The sequence below is a fragment of the Chelonia mydas genome, chromosome 3, assembly GCF_015237465.2.
Source record: "Chelonia mydas isolate rCheMyd1 chromosome 3, rCheMyd1.pri.v2, whole genome shotgun sequence".
NCBI lineage: Eukaryota > Metazoa > Chordata > Testudines > Cheloniidae > Chelonia > Chelonia mydas.
Window position 1 is genome coordinate 25,663,634 of NC_057851.1, and position 8,297 is coordinate 25,671,930.

The 8,297-nt window shown below is 45.3% G+C and overlaps 1 pseudogene; it reads left to right on the top strand.

Moving 5' to 3' along the window:
* The first annotated feature begins 818 nt into the window (after window positions 1-818).
* Window positions 819-1,652, top strand: LOC102947799 (annotated as a pseudogene).
* Window positions 1,653-8,297: the final 6,645 nt, after the last annotated feature.

The following is an 8,297-nucleotide window of genomic DNA, read 5'->3' on the forward strand; positions in this document are numbered from 1 at the left end:
CAGCTGGTATCAAGCGGAGTGCCCCAAAGGATGATCCTGGGGCTGGTTTTGTTCAACATCTTCATTAATGATCTGGATGATGGGATGGACAGCAAGTTTGAGGATGACACTAAGCTGAGGGGAGAGTGATCTCCAGGTAGATCACTGGAGGGTAGGGATAGGGGCCAGAGTGACCTAGACAAATAGGAGGATTGGGCCAAAAGAAATCTGATGAGGTTCAACAAGGACAAGGGCAGAGTCCTGCACTTAGGGTGGAAGAATCCCATGCACTGCTACAGGCTGGGGACCGACTGGCTAAGCGACAGTTCTGCAGAAAAGGACCTGGGGATTATAGTAGATGAGAAGCTGGATATGAGTAAACAGTGTGCCCTTGTTGTCAAGATGGCTAACGGCATATTGGGCTGCATTAGTGGGAGCATTGCCAGCAGATTGAGGGAAGTGATTATTCCCCTCTATTCTGCACTGGTGAGGCCACATCTGGAGTACTGCATCCAGTTTTGGGCCCCCTCACTAAAGAAACATTGGAGAGAGTCCAGAGGAGGGCAACAAAAATGATTAGGGGGCTGGGGCACATGACTTATGAAGAGGAACTGGGCTTATTTAGTCTGCAGAAGAGAAGAGTGAGGGAGGATTTGAGAGCAGCCTTCAACTACCTGAAGGGAGGTTCCAAAGAGGATGTTCTCAGTGGTGGCAGATGACAGAACAAGAAGCAATGATCTCTTTAGGAGCCCTTAAACGGTGGGTGGGACTACTCAGGGTTTTAAAAAGCCATCTCCAATGTGACCTTGGGTGGCCTCCGCACCCGCCCCAGCCCCACCATGCTGGCTGCTCGCCACCTCCTGGCCCTCGGGCCCCATACCTGCCTGGCCTCCAGGCCCCACTTTGCTCCTATGCCGAGGTGGCCGCTGACCCAGCCCAGATGTCCTTCACCTTCGCCTTGCCCACGCAGGTGTTGTACAATGGAGCCACCGTTTAGCAGGTGGACGTTCCCACATCGAACGGCTCCTTTGGCATCTCCCGTTCCTACCCTGCAGGTCCTGAAACCCGGAATTGTGATGGTCTTTGCCAAGGACGGCACAGCAACCAAGTACTTTGTGCAGCTGCTGGCAGAAGAGGTGGCCACTTTAGACATGCTGGATTTTGCTACCGCTAAATTGAATCTGGATAAATCCTTATCCCAGCTGGCTGCAGTACCTGATGTAACAGCTAAAGTAGAAGCCCAGATTAACATAGAAGCCCATGAGGCCCTTGTAAAAGCCCTGGAGTAATTAGGGGATTCTGTGGTCGATGTGCAGAAGCCATGGACTGGAGCTGGGGCTGGGCCTGGCTCCTCTCCCCTCCCTCCCCCCACCCGTTTGTACAGATGGCATGAGACAGATTGATGCCGATATATCACTTTGATCAATTAAAGAAAACAAAAGTCTCCCCCCCAAGAAAAAAAGTGACCAAAGGAACTAGTGAGCAAGAGCTGCAAACAGGGGAGTTTTGCAGGGGAGTTTAGAAGGGAGTGAGAGCCAAATACACCAAACATTCTCTAAATGTAGGTCAAGAAACACCTCCCCCCACCCCAAAAAAAACCAACCACCACCAAACCAAAAAAAAAAAAAAGCTGCAAGATTAAAAATAATGCAGGCAGAAGTCCAGCAGCAGAACGGGGGTTACCAATTTATCACACTGAATGCATCATGTCTGATTACATGTTTTGTGGTCAGGTGGCATGTGTGTGCATTCAGCGCAAGCAGCTCATGGCCCTTAGAGACAGACAGAGTATAGGCCAGAGTGGCTGAGCTGGAGGAGCTAAGGGAGACAGAGTGCTACATAGATGAGACTTTCTGGGATACAGTAGAGCAGGGCCTCCCCCAGTTTGGCCACTTGTGTGCTGTTGAGGAGGATGAAAGTCTCAAGGAAGAAGAAGATCTAACTGGAATGGAGGGAAATGATCTCCTAGTTGGGGCCCTCCTTCCAGATGATGTCATGGTACCCTCTTGCACTGAGGGTACTTCTCTGGGGAAGGGGATCACAGTTATTAGAAACAAACAGGTAATAGTAATGGGGGGTTCAATTCTTAGAAATCTAGATAGTTGGATTTGTGATGACCAGGAGAACCACATGGTAAATCCCCTGCTGCGTGTGAAGGTTGCAGATCTCTCAAGAAATCTAAACAGACTTATGTGCAGGCCTGGGGAGGAGCTTGTGGTCACAGTACATCTAGGTACCAATAACATAGGGAAAGGCAAGCCTGGAGGCCAAATTTAGGCTGTTAGGTGAGAGATTGAAGTCAAGGACCTCCATGGTAACATTCTCTGAAATACTTCCAGTTCCAAGAGCAGGGCCAGGTAGACAGGCAGAATTGCATGGTCTCCACTCATGGATGAATGAGGGTAGGGGAATTATGTTTTTTTTAGGAACTGGGGAACCTTTTGGAAAAAGAGAAGCCTATACAGGAAGGATGGGCTCCATCTAAACCAAAATGGAACCAGATTGCTGGCATGTAAAATTAAAACAGAGGCCTAGGGGAAAAACCAACGGGTTTGTAGGAATACACAGTTCAGACAGGAACATCCCTTACAGGAGGATCTATTAATGGGGATTCTCTACATCCTAATAAAGAAGAAAGGATAGAAGTTGACAAAGTACTGGTAGGAGCTGAAGAGAAACAGTCAAATGAAAAAGAGTCCCATGCAATTTTATCACATGAAGGCAGACAACTAAATATTGTCTAATTTTATAAGTGCTTGTATACAAATGCAAGAAGTCTAAATACTAAGATGGTAAACTTGAGTGCCTGGTATTAAATGAGGATATTGGTATAATAGGTGCCAGAGAAACTTGGTGGAACAAGGGTAATCAAAAGGGACATGGTAATGCCAGGGTACAAAATCTATAGGAATGACAGAGTAGGTCGTGCTGCTGGGAGAGTGACACTATATGTGAAAGAAAGTGTAGAGTCAAATATAATAAAAATCTTAAATGAATCAAACTGTACCACAGAATCTCTATGGATAGGAATTCCTACTGCTATGGTATTGTTGTTCAAGGGGGTCGGGGGAGGTACCAAAGAAGAACACCAACTAGCATTTATCTTCAAAAATGGGAACTACATAAAAAGAAGGAAGCTAGTTAAATGGAAATTAAAAGCAACAGTCAAAAAAGTGAAATACCTGAAAGTTTTATGGAAACTTAACCCCCCCCCCCAAACAAACACCATAATAGAGGCTCAAATTACTTGTATAGCCCAAATTAAAAAGAAAAAAATAGTAGGTGTACCAAAAAATTCCACCTTGGCTAAACAGAGTAAAAGGTGGTTACAGACAAAGAGACATCTTTTAAAAATTCAAAGTCAAATCCCACTGAGAAAAAGTAGAAAGAAGCATAAACTCTGACAAGTCAAGTGTAAAAGTATAGTTAGGCAGGCCAAACATTTTTTTTAAGAGTAACTTGCAAAAGACATAAAAACTAACAGGAAAAAAAGATTAAGTACATCAAAAGCAGGAAGCATGCCAACAATCAGTAGGACCAGTAGGCGATCAAGTTGTTAAAGGAGCATTGGAGCATTTAGGGAAGACAAGGCCATTGCGGAGAAGCTAAATGAATTCTTTGCTTCAGTCTTCACTGCAGAGGATGTGAGGGAGATTCCCACACCAGAGCAATTCTTTTTAGGTGTCAAGTCTGAAGAACCATTAGGAAGGAGATAGATAATAAGACAGTAAATATCATAATGCCACTATATAAACCTTGAATACTGGGCACAGTTCTTGTCACCCCATCTCAAAAAAGACATTTGAATTGGAAAAGGTACCGAGAAGGGCAACAAAAATGATTAGGGATATGGAACATCTTCCTTATGAGGAGAGATTAAAGAGTCTTGGATTATTAATCTTAGAAAAGAGATGACTAATGGGGGATATAATAGAGGTCTATAAACATGACTGGTGTGCAGAAAGTGAATAAGTGAAGAAAGTGAATTTACCCCCTTCATATTACAGAAGAACCAGGGGTTACCCAATGAAATTAATAGGCAGGAGGTTTAAAGCAAACATGAGAAAGTATTTCTGCACACAACACAGTATCAGCCTGTGGAACTCATTGCCAAGAGATGTTGTGAAGGCCAAAAGTATAACTGGGTTACAAAAATCAAAAATAGTTCATGGAGGATGAATTACTTACTGAGACAAGTTAGAGGTCTTCAAATCACCAGGGCTTGATGAAATGCATCCTAGAATACTCAAGGAGTTAACTGAGGAGATATCTGAGCCATTAGCAATTATCTTTGAAAAGTCATGGAAGACAGGAGATATTCCAGAAGACTGGAAAAGGGCAAATATAGTGCCCATCTATAAAAAGGGAAATAAGGACAACCCGGGGCATTACAGACCAGTCAGCTTAACTTCTGTACCCAGAAAGATAATGGAGCAAATAATTAAGCAATCAATTTGCAAACACCTAGAACAGTGGTTCTCAACTCTGGTCCACTGCTTGTTCAGGGAAAGTCCCTGGTGCGTTGGGCCAGGTTGTTTACCTGCCGCGTCCGCAGGTTCGGCCGATCACGGCTCCCACTGGCCGCGGTTCGCCGCTCCAGGCCAATGGGGGCTGCAGGAAGGGCAGCCAGCACATCCCTTGGCCCACGCCGCTTCCTGCAGCCCCCATTGGCCTGGAGCGGCAAACCGCAGCCAGTTGGAGCTGGATCGGCTGAACCTGTGGACATGGCAGGTAAACAAACCGGCCCGGCGTGCCAGGGGCTTTTCCTGAACAAGCGGTGGACCAGAGTTGAGAACCACTGACCTAGAAGATAACAAGGTGATAAATAACAGTCAGCATGGATTTGTCAAGAATAAATAGTGTGAAACCAACCTGATACCCTGCTCTGACAGGGTAACAAGCCTTGTGGATAGGGGAGAAGTGGTAGATGTGGTATATCTTGACTTTAGTAAGGCTTTTGATACTGTCTCGCATGACAGGTTTCAGAGTAACAGCCGTGTTAGTCTGTATTCGCAAAAAGAAAAGGAGTACTTGTGGCACCTTAGAGACTAACCAATTTATTTGAGCATAAGCTTTCGTGAGCTACAGCTCACTTCATCGGATGCATACTGTGGAACGTGTAGAAGATCTTATTATATACACAGAATGCATGAAAAAATATTTCCTCCCACCCCACTCTCCTGCTGGTAATAGCTTATCTAAAGTGACCACTCTCCTTACAATGTGTATGATAATCAAGGTGGGCCATTTCCAACACAAATCAAGGTTTTCTCACCCCCCCCCCGCCACACACAAACTCACTCTCCTGCTGGTAATAGCTTATCCAAAGTGACCACTCTCCTTACATTGTGTATGATAATCAAGGTGGGCCATTTCCAGCACAAATCCAGGGTTTAAAAAGAACGTCGGGGGGGGGGGGAGTAGGAAAAAACAAGGGGAAATAGGCTACCTTGCATAATGACTAAGCAACTCCCAGTATCTATTCAAGCCTAAGTTAATTGTATCCAATTTGCAAATGAATTCCAATTCAGCAGTTTCTGGATTTGAAGTTTTTTTGTTGTAAAATAGCGACTTTCATGTCTGTAATCGCGTGACCAGAGAGATTGAAGTGTTCTCCCACTGGTTTATGAATGTTATAATTCTTGACATCTGATTTGTGTCCATTTACTCTTTTACGTAAAAATGTAAGGAAAGTGGTCACTTTGGATAAGCTATTACCAGCAGGAGAGTGAGTTTGTGTGTGTGTGTGGGGGCGGGGGGGGGGGGGGGGGGGGGGAGGGTTGGCGGTGAGAAAACCTGGATTTGTGCTGGAAATGGCCCAACTTGATTATCATATACATTGTAAGGAGAGTGATCACTTTAGATAAGCTACTACCAGCAGGAGAGTGGGGTGGGAGGAGGTATTTTTTCATGCTTTCTGTGTATATAATAAGATCTTCTACACGTTCCACAGTATGCGTCCGATGAAGTGAGCTGTAGCTCACGAAAGCTTATGCTCAAATAAATTGATTAGTCTCTAAGGTGCCACAAGTACTCCTTTTCTTGTCTCGCATGACCGTCTCATAAACAAAATAGGGAAATACAACCTAGATGGAACTACTATAAGGTGGGTGCATAACTGATTGGAAAATTGTTCCCAGAGAATAGTTATCTGTGGTTCACAGTCATGCTGGAAGGGCATAACGAATGGGGTCCCACAGGGATTGGTTCTGGGTCCAGTTCTGATCAATATCTTCATCAATGATTTAGAAAATATGACCTATGAGGGAAGATTGAAAAAATTGGGGTTGTTTAGTCTGGAGAAGAGAAAGCCGAGAGGGGACATGATAACAGTTTTCAAGTATATAAAAGGTTGTTAAAAGGAGGAGGGAGAAAAATTGTTCTTCTTAACCTCTGAGGATAGGACAAGAAGCAATGGACTTAAATTGCAGCAAGGGCAGTTTAGGTTGAACTTTAGGAAAAACTTCCTGTCAGAGTGGTTAAGCACTGGAATAAATTGCCTAGGGAGATTGTGGAATCTCCATTATTGGGGATTTTTAAGAGCAGCTTGGACAAACACCTGTCAGGGATGGTGTAGATAATACTTAGTCCTGCCTTGAGTGCAGGGGACTGGACTAGGTGACCTTTTGAGGTCCCTTCCAGTTCTACGATTCTATGAAAGGCTATTAGCCAAGCTGGTCAGGTTGTCCCTAAACCTCTGACTGCCAAATTCTGGGACTAGATGACAGGAGATGGATCATTTGATGATTGCCCTGTTCTGTTCATTCCCGCTGAAACATCCGGCACCAGCCACAGTCAAAGACAAGATACTGGGTTAGATGGACCATTGGTCTGGCCAGTATGGCCATTTTTATGGATGTTAGATGTTCTTTATTTAAAAAGCCCTTACTTTGTTGTAAGCAAAGCACCATGGCCTTCAAATCTTTGAAGTACTTTGCCAGTGTTGAGACATTGTGTCACTTCTGCCTGTGATGAGAATGTCATCAATCCTCACTAAAATACGTGGGGCACCTTTCAGCAGAAGTTCCATGGCCACTGGAAAATTAACGTGCTGCTGATATTGCAATCTATTATATGAGTATAAGTCCTTGACAGTGTCTATAGTGCTAAGTTTTCTGAGGGCATAAGGAAGTGGACTTACTTTAAAGTATTTTGGTTTGACCCCATCCTGGGTATAAATCCTGGCCATTACCCATCCAGGGTCCCTAACCCTTCTTTAAAAAGGTGTAGGTCAATGTCCAGGAGTGCTGTGTTTTGCTAGGGTCTAATTTGGGCATTTCCTCCCAATTCACTTTTAGTTCTTGCAACCAATCTCTGCCTAACAGATTTTACATTTGTCCCCAGGTCATCAGGGGTCAGGAACATGGGTGGTCAGGTCCACTGGTTGGAGCAGGAGTCAGGGCTGGGAAATGGAACTGAGGCTCAGAACCAGAGCCAGAAGCTAGATGCCAGAGCCAAGGGTCAGACCAGAGTTAGCACCAGGAATCAGAACCAAGCGTCAGAAGTGGGTTACCTGGAGTCAAGGAAGGGAGAGCAGAGCTAGGTCTGAGGCAGGATTGAGGCTGGGATAAGGCAAGTGTAGTCCCCTACCCCCTACCACACCCTCTCTTATTCACTGGCTCAGTTTGAGATTGTTCAAGATAGGGGAAGCCTGCCTTGTGACTTTTTACACAACTTTGGTAAACTGGGTCTGAGGTGTGCTTTGTGTTGTGTGTCAGTGTGTGTTCACCTCAGACCAGACCCGTTCAGACAAACCACCAGGAATAAGGCTTTATTCTGTAAAGAACATAGAACAGGATTACAGTCCAGCAGCCTCCTCTCTGCTTGCCTGCTATGTGCTCCCAGCTGAGTCAGTGCTGAGACCTCCTGCTGGGGGGGCACAGAGTATATCTGGGTTGGAACCAGGAAGTTCTCCCAACATGCAGCAGTTTGTTGTCCACAACTTGTAGTTCCCATGGCTGCTGTTGAAGCACACTGGACCTTGGGCTACACAAGGATGCAGGAACAAAGCAGGATCTGTCTCAGCAGCAAGTCAAGGATCTGCCTTGTTGTACAAACAGCCTACAAGTGTTTTCCCTAGGCCTAAAATAGCACAGTGGGGCCAATACAGAACATTGCAAGCTCCGCGAGTCAGGGCCTCTGTGGGCAGGACATCCAGTACTACTTGGCTCCACTATGTTCACAGCACAGGGATATGCAGACCCAGGTTCTAGCCCAGCTGATCCTCACCTCAAGAGTGGTAACTTTTCCTTTACAGGGACAAGCACAAAACCTACCACCTGTACGGGTTTTCCAGTGTATATGTGCAGTGTCACTTT